Here is a 7963-nt window from a genome sequence, read left to right on the forward strand (position 1 = left end):
AAAAAATTTAAAATTAAAAACTTTCCACCTATGAAAAACACTAATATAGGATGAAAAGACAAACCATAGATTGAAAGAAAATGTTTACAAGTCATGTATCTTTTTTTTTTTTTTTTTTTTGATATGGAGTCTCACTCTGTCACCCAGACTGGATCTCAGCTCACTGCAACCTCCACCTCCCAGGTTCAAGCAATTCTCCTGGCTCGGCCTCCTGAGTAGCTGGGATTACAGGTGTGCACCACCATGCCTAGATAATTTTTGTACTTTTAGTAAAAACGATGTTTCACCATGTTGGCCAAGCTGGTCTTGAACTCCTCACCTCAAGCGATCTGCCCACCTCAGCCTCCCAAAGTGCTGGGATTACAGGCGTGAGCCACTTCACCTGGCCCACAAATCATATATCTGATAAGAAACATATCCAGAGTTTATAAAGAACTCTTAAAACTCAACAATAAAAAATAACACTAAAAAGAGGGGCAAATTTCAACAATGATGTATAGATGGTAAACAGCATGTAGACCCCAATTATCATAAAAATGCAAATTAATATTATAATGAATTACTACTATATACCTATTGAAAGGTGAATATCTTAAAACCAAGTAATACTAAATGTTATCTAGAAGGCAAGTCAAAAATAATTCCTATTCACTGCTGGTGGGAAAGCAAAATGTCTTCCAATGTGGAAGATAGTTTGGCAGTTTCTTATAAACAGACATACCATAAAACCCAGCAATCCACTCGTAGGTGTTTACCCAAGCATATTAAAGAGGCACGTTCACAAGAAACCCTGTACACAAATGTTTATAGAAGCATTCTTCATAACTGCCAAGGCTAGAAGCAACCAATATTGGATAAACAGCTTTGCTAGTTTCATATAATGGAATATTATTCAGCAATACAAAGAAATAAAGCCACAAAAAGACACAGAGAAAGTGTAAATGCATACTGCTAAGTACCAGAGGCCAGTCAGAAAAGGCCCCATACCAATAATTGCAATTATAGGATGTTCTGAAAATGGCAAAACTACAGAGACACTAAAAGGATCAAAGGGTACCAGAAATTTTGGGGAAGTGCGGAAAGTTTAATAGGTGGAGCATAGGGGTTTTAAGAGTTTAAACTAATCTGTATGATCCTATAATTGTGGATACAGAGTGCTATTTGTCAAAACACATAGAACTTTATGGCACATAGAATGAATCTTAATGGATGCTAATTTAAAACTAAAATTGTTCAGGAGGTCGAGATACCCCAGGATGGAATGCAGTATGTAACAAAAGAATCTAGCTGTATTAACAAACAACCTCCCCAAAGGGATTAGGGTGGAAAAGTGCTGGCCTAAGCAACTCTAGGAATGAGCAGGGTCTATAAGACTACAGACAAAAGAAACTGTCCGTAAGCACTCTACTTTAGTTGATAAAGCTGTTTCCCATGGGGGTACCGGTTAACAATTCTGATACTGTTACAGATGAACACTGGAAATGAACAACTAATGGATGGCAGACGGTGGGAGCCTGCTTCCTGCTTCTTACTGTTGAAGGGGGAGGTTAGAGATCAGTGAAAGGAAAAAGCTAGAATTCCTCAGGGGGTAATGGATGAGAGACATCAGTATAAATTAGATACAGCTAGTTTTATATATAATTATTTACAGATAAGTGTATATACCAGAGTTACTATGCACACACATACCTCCACACTCTGTAGGCTGAGAAGACCCAGAAACAAATGCACCCCAGCCAGGAGCACCAGCATGGTTTTCAACACCATTCTCCAGTGAGAAGAACCAGGGCACACTGGAGAATTGGCTGAGTCCAGGCCTGGGATAGAAAATACGTAATATGCGCCAGGAGCATCTTGTAGTGCCAGAAAGTAAGAAAGTGCTAAAAAAAAAATGTTTTTTAATTGATGTGGATATGTGAAAGAGACACAAGAGCCAAATGAAATAGCTCCCGTTGGACGAAGCTGGAACAATTCAGGCACCAAAATTAAGTCGTGTTGGACCATAACTCAAAGTATAAAATAAATGTCCATTAGTCCATATTCACATAACTAAATAAATGCCTGAATAAATAAATAAATAAATAAATAAATAAATAAATAAATAGTTGGGAAGAAGAGACACATCTCCTGTGCAGAAGAATTCCAAATAATTTATGTAGACATTTCACCCTGAAGGGGGTGAGCCTAACTCCCCACTCCTTAAGTGTGGGCGTGCAGTCACCTCCTTTCAAGGAGCACAGGATGGGAGGGGGTGACTTCACAGAGAAGACACCTGAGCACCACAACTACAGCCAGGTGACCAAGGTTCACATCAGCAGTGATGAGTCATGTTCATAATACGTAACCTTGATACGACGTGATGGAAATGGCGGTTTATCTCTGTGGAGAAAACCCACAACACCAGTCTAATCATGAGAAAAACATTTGACAAACCCAACAGCTGGACATTCTACAAAATACCTGACCAGCATTCCTCAAAGTTGCTAAGCTCATCAAAAACAAGCTAAGTCTGAGAAATCGTCACTGCCATGAGGGGCTATGTCAACTAAATGTAATATGGTATCCTAGATGGGATGCTGGGACAGAAATAATGCAAAAAGGTGAAAACAAGAAAACTTGAAATAGGTATTGGCTTTGTGAATGTTTGTATACCCCAGAGATTCATATGCTGAAAGCTAAATCCTGATGTGATGATATTAAGAGATAAAGCCTTTGGGAGGTGACCAGGTCATAAAGGTGCAGCCCTTATGAATGGGATGAAGCCCCAGAGAACTGCCTCACCCCTTTCACCACATAAGGACACACAGAGAAGATGCCACCTGTGAGACAGGAAACAAGACCTCACCAGACACTGATTATGCTGGCACCTTGATCTTGGATTTTCCAGCCTCCAGAACTGTGAGAAATAAATGCCTGCTGTTTTCCCTTACCTAGTCTATGGTGTTTTGTTATAGCTGCTCAAATGTACTAAGATCATTAATTGTCACATTAATTAATCACAAATGCACCATACTAATATAAGATGTTAATAACAAGGAGAACTGCATAAGGACTATACGATAACTCTCTGTACAATTTCCAGTTTTTCTGTACATATAAAACTCTTATTTTATTTAAAAGTTAAAACTGTATATACACTATACTGTAGTGGCTAAATCTGTTTTAACAATTCAGAAAGTACTTTATGTCTATACTAGGATTGAAAAATGAACAAATGGCAGACAATAGGGGTCTGGTTTCTCATTGTCACAACACAAGTTATTTTTAAAAAGCAAGAGAGGAAATCTAGAATTAACTCTGGACTACTGGATTAGTATATATCAGTATAAACTTAACACTTAGTTTATCATTATATATAGAGAGATATACATGAATACAGAAGTAATTATAAATACATGTGTACACATGGGTTAATAGCCACTCATGTATTTCCTAGTTCTGTCTGTTGGGGAAGGCCTAGACAGAATGACACCCTAGTAGCAATGAGTACAACTATGGCCAGATCTTGGTTTCTACATAACATCCTCCAATAAAAGAAATAAGGGCTCCTTGGAGAAATGGCTAATCCTAGGCCTAGGGCAGGGGATACACAAGATGACCTTCAGCATCTTATAATGCCAGAAATCAAGGAAGTGCTCACAAAACAAATAAATGAAGGCATGCCAAAGGGACCAGGAACCAACCTGAGAGTGCCGCCCGTGGACAAAGCTGGAAGAATCCAAACATCAAAACACAAAATATAGCATTGGATTATAGCTTAAGGAATAAAATAAATATCCACGAGTCCATACTGATTGAAATAAATCATTGAGTAAATAAATAAATGGGAAAGAAGAAACAAATTGCCCTTCCAGAAGCATTCCAAATAATCTGTGCGGATTCCCACCCAGAAGCGGGGCTCAGTTCCCCTCCCTCAGTGTGAGTGGGACCAGGTGACTCACTTCCAAAGAACAGGGTGTGGGAAGGGAAAGGCGGTGACTTTGCGGTGAGGATTCCTGGCGGCCAGCACCTTAGCCAAGTGATCAAGGTTAACATCAGTGATGTCATATTCACACCATGTACCTCTGATAGGAGCAGGGCACATTCCCTCTGTGGTATTCTTTCCACAAACCTGTAACCTCAGTCTAATCACAAGAAAACATCAGACAAACCCAAGCTGAGGAACATTCTACCGGTTCATATGACCACTACTCTTCAAAACTGCCAAGGCCATGAAAAAAAAAGAGAAAGCCTGAGCGACTGTCTCAGAGGGGACTCCAGAGACACAACTCACTGTCACGTGGCATCTTCAGTGGGATCCTTGGACAGAAGAAGGCATCCGTGGAAAAGCTTGTGAAATTTGAATAAAGTCTGGAGCTTGGTTATGAGTAATCTACCAATGTTAATCTCTTAATTTTGACAAATATAGCACAGTTATGTAAGATATTAATACATGAGACAATGGGGTGAAGGGTAGACAGCAACTTCTTGTACTTGTAGCTTATCTAAAAATCCAAGTTAGGTCACATTTGTAATCCCAGCACTTTGGGAGGCCAAGGTGGGAGGATCACCTGAGGTCAGGAGTTCGAGACCAGCCTGACCAACATGGTGAAACCCCACCTCTACTAAAAATACAAAAATTATCCAGGTACGGTGGTGGGCGCCTGTAATCCCAGCTACTCGGAAGGCTGAGGAGAGAGAATCGCTTGAACCCAGAAGGCGGAGTTTGCAGTAAGCCGATATTACACCATTGCACTCCAGCCTGGGTGAAAGAGGGAGACTCCGTCTCAAAAAACAAACAAACAAACAAACAAAAAACAAAGTTACTCCAAAATAAAAACTTCATTAAAAATAAAAATCAAACATTATTTTACTCTCTTCTTTTACAGGGTTACAGTGTAATTTGTCAAGACTGTGAAGCCGCAATGTGATCTTATTTTTGTGGTGCATATACTCTTAATAATTGCAATATGTATCCTAAGTATCCAACGTATTAGACAGGATGCATGTGTCCGTCAGGAAGTGCTTGGAGGCACAGTGGCCCTCAAGCCTGGAGTCATCCTTGGCCCACAGTGAGGCTCAGGCCTGTGCCGCAGATACTCACCGAATGAACTGAAAACTGCTCTGGGGGCATTGGTTTGGGGACAGCTGAACTGGGAGATCCTTGTGGAATAGAGGTTGCTTCCCAAAGATCCCAGAAAAATAGTACACTGGACCTAGGTCAGAATGATCCGGGGGCTCCTGGAGCCTTTTCCAACATAGCAGACTTCCTAGACAGCAGCTGAAGTGTGGGGCAGGAAGCGGCACACCAGGACGACCCTGGGCCCCTCCACCCCATCCCTGCCTGTGCACCCCAGGTCCTGGAAGCTGGGGTGAGCTCCTGAGCTTGACAGCCCAGGCAGTGGCCAGGCCCTTGGGAGCCCCTGGGCTTCCCAAGGCAGGAGAGGACAAACAGGGCACCATCTCTTATAACTTCACCTCTTCACTCCTCAGAAGTTGGAATGTGTCACACCGGATAACATCTTAGAATCAATAGTATTGCTGTAAATTACATTCCAGAAAGATGATTAATAAAGCTGACTAAAGTCTGGCCAGGCACGGTGGCTCACGCCTGTAATCCCAGCACTTTGGGAGGCCAAGGCGGGCAGATTACGAGGTCAGGAGATTGAAACCATCCTGGCTAACACGGTGAAACCCCGTCTCTACTAAACATACAAAAACTTAGCCAGGCATGGTGGTGGTGGGCACCTGTAATCCCAGGTACTCGGGAGGCTGAGGCAGGAGAATGGTGTGAACCCAGGAGGCGGAGGTTGCAGTGAGCCGAGATAGCACGGCTGTACTCCTGCCTGGGCAAAAGAGCGAGACTCTGTCTCAAAAAATAAAATAAAAAAAAAAATAAGTAAAGTTGACTAAAGTCTGTGGGAAGGGGGAGGAGAAACGCACATATCCTAGTGACTGTCCGGGACCGGGAGAAGAGAATCTGCAGCGCCTGCTGTGGGATCCAGAGGCTGGGAGTGAGGAGGATGAGAACCCCAGCCGATCAGCGTGCACAGGGGCAAACTGGGCAGCTGCCCTGAGCCTGGGTCTGTGACGCCCTCTTTGTCTTTCCTTCACCCCTTATGGTGTCCCAGGTCCTCACACACAGACACCAATGCCCTCTGGACACGACCTGCAATTCCAAAGCCCGCGTGACCCCTCAACAAGGCCCCTTCTTCCTCAGATACCCCACAGCCCAGCTTATTGTAGCCACTGACTCTCCTCCTTCTCTCTCTCTCTCTCTCACACACACACACATACACACTCGCAGACACACACCTCTCACACTCACATGCTTACACATTCACTTGCAAAAGAGCACACACAAAAACACGCTCATTTGCACACACCTCACACACATGCTTACACACAAACACGCACTACATACACCACACACTTTCAGTCACTTGCAGACACACCTCTCATGCTCACACTTGTACAACCTATCACACACAGATACACTCACACACTTATACACATTTACACACATCACACATACTAACATGCTTACTTGCACTTACACACCTCTCACACTCACATGCTCACACACTTGCACACATCTCAGACACATATTACACACACCACACTCACAGTCACTTGAACATGCTCACACACTTGCATACACTTCATTCTCATACACTCAGCCAATTCACACACATCACACTCACACATTCATACACTCTTACATACATAAACATACACCACACACATAAACACATCCTTATACACATAGACACATGCATGTTCACACACACCACATGCTCACAGTCTCACACTCATACAAGTGTTCACATGCACAATGCTCACACACATACATATTCATACATGAATACACACACATCTACACACATGAATACCCACACTCACAACTCTCACACATACAGTTGGCGCCCAGCTCCCAGCTAAGGTTGTTCTACTGGGGACCAGCACTAGGAATCCCTGAGGTTTATTGCTGACAAAGCTCTGAAATAAAATCCCCGGCCCCGAAAGGACGCTGGGGACACCAGAGGTTTCCTAGGCTCTTTGAATCAGGTCCTCTCTGCTCCAAGGGGAGGGAGAGAGAGGGTCTGGCTGGAGGTGGGAGGCCAGTACTGCCCAGTCTCCCATCCTTCCCACCCCTCCACCCCCACCCCAGCACTCCACAGAGGCGCCTTTGGAGAGGCGCACAGACCCCTGTCCTGAGAGATGGCCCTGGGACGTGTGGGCTGTGGGTCCCTCAGCCAAGGGAAATGGGGTCCCCTGAGCTAGTTCTTTAGCGGCCTTGGGGCTCTGAGCTGTGCCGGTCCCCCAGGAGACAACTGTTATGGTAGTGCCCCACCCAGCCTGCAGTGAGCCCACGGGGGCATGGGCCTCAGGGGGCGTTCATCAAAGCTAAGCTCTCCACAAAGATGCAGTGAGCATTTGCTGCAAGCCAGGTGCCACCCCAGGGCCTGGGTGTGTACTAACTCCCCTCAGCTCATACGCACATATGTGATTTGGGGAAAAGGACAGGAAGGCATCAAAGACTACCCAGAGCCATGCCTGACACTGACAGCCACCGAACAGGGCTGGAAAGCCCAGAGCAGGTGCTGCCTTCAGGTTACAGCTCAGAGAGCCCTCTGCAGCGGCTGGCTTTAGGGTGCTGAAGGACCTAGGCATGGGGAGTGAAGGCAGGCGCGTCCTGGGCCGGGAAAGCAGCCAGGCCCACGAAGGGACCAGCTTGTGCTCCAGGAAGAGGAAGACTAGTTATGATCAGGCAGGAAGACGCGGGCAGATCAGAGCTTGATACGCCAGGACAGGGCAGAAGGACCACGCTGATGTTATCAGGACGCTGGGGGTTCCTGTGCAGCAGGGTGGTCATCTGATGACAACTTCAAAAGATCCTCCAGGCAGCTGCGTGGGGACTCTGTGGTGGAAGGCCAGGGGCACAGGGAAGCCACGTGGGGGCCTGTTGCCGGCCTGGGCTGGA

Source organism: Macaca nemestrina, chromosome 8 (genome assembly GCF_043159975.1).
Source record: "Macaca nemestrina isolate mMacNem1 chromosome 8, mMacNem.hap1, whole genome shotgun sequence".
NCBI lineage: Eukaryota > Metazoa > Chordata > Mammalia > Primates > Cercopithecidae > Macaca > Macaca nemestrina.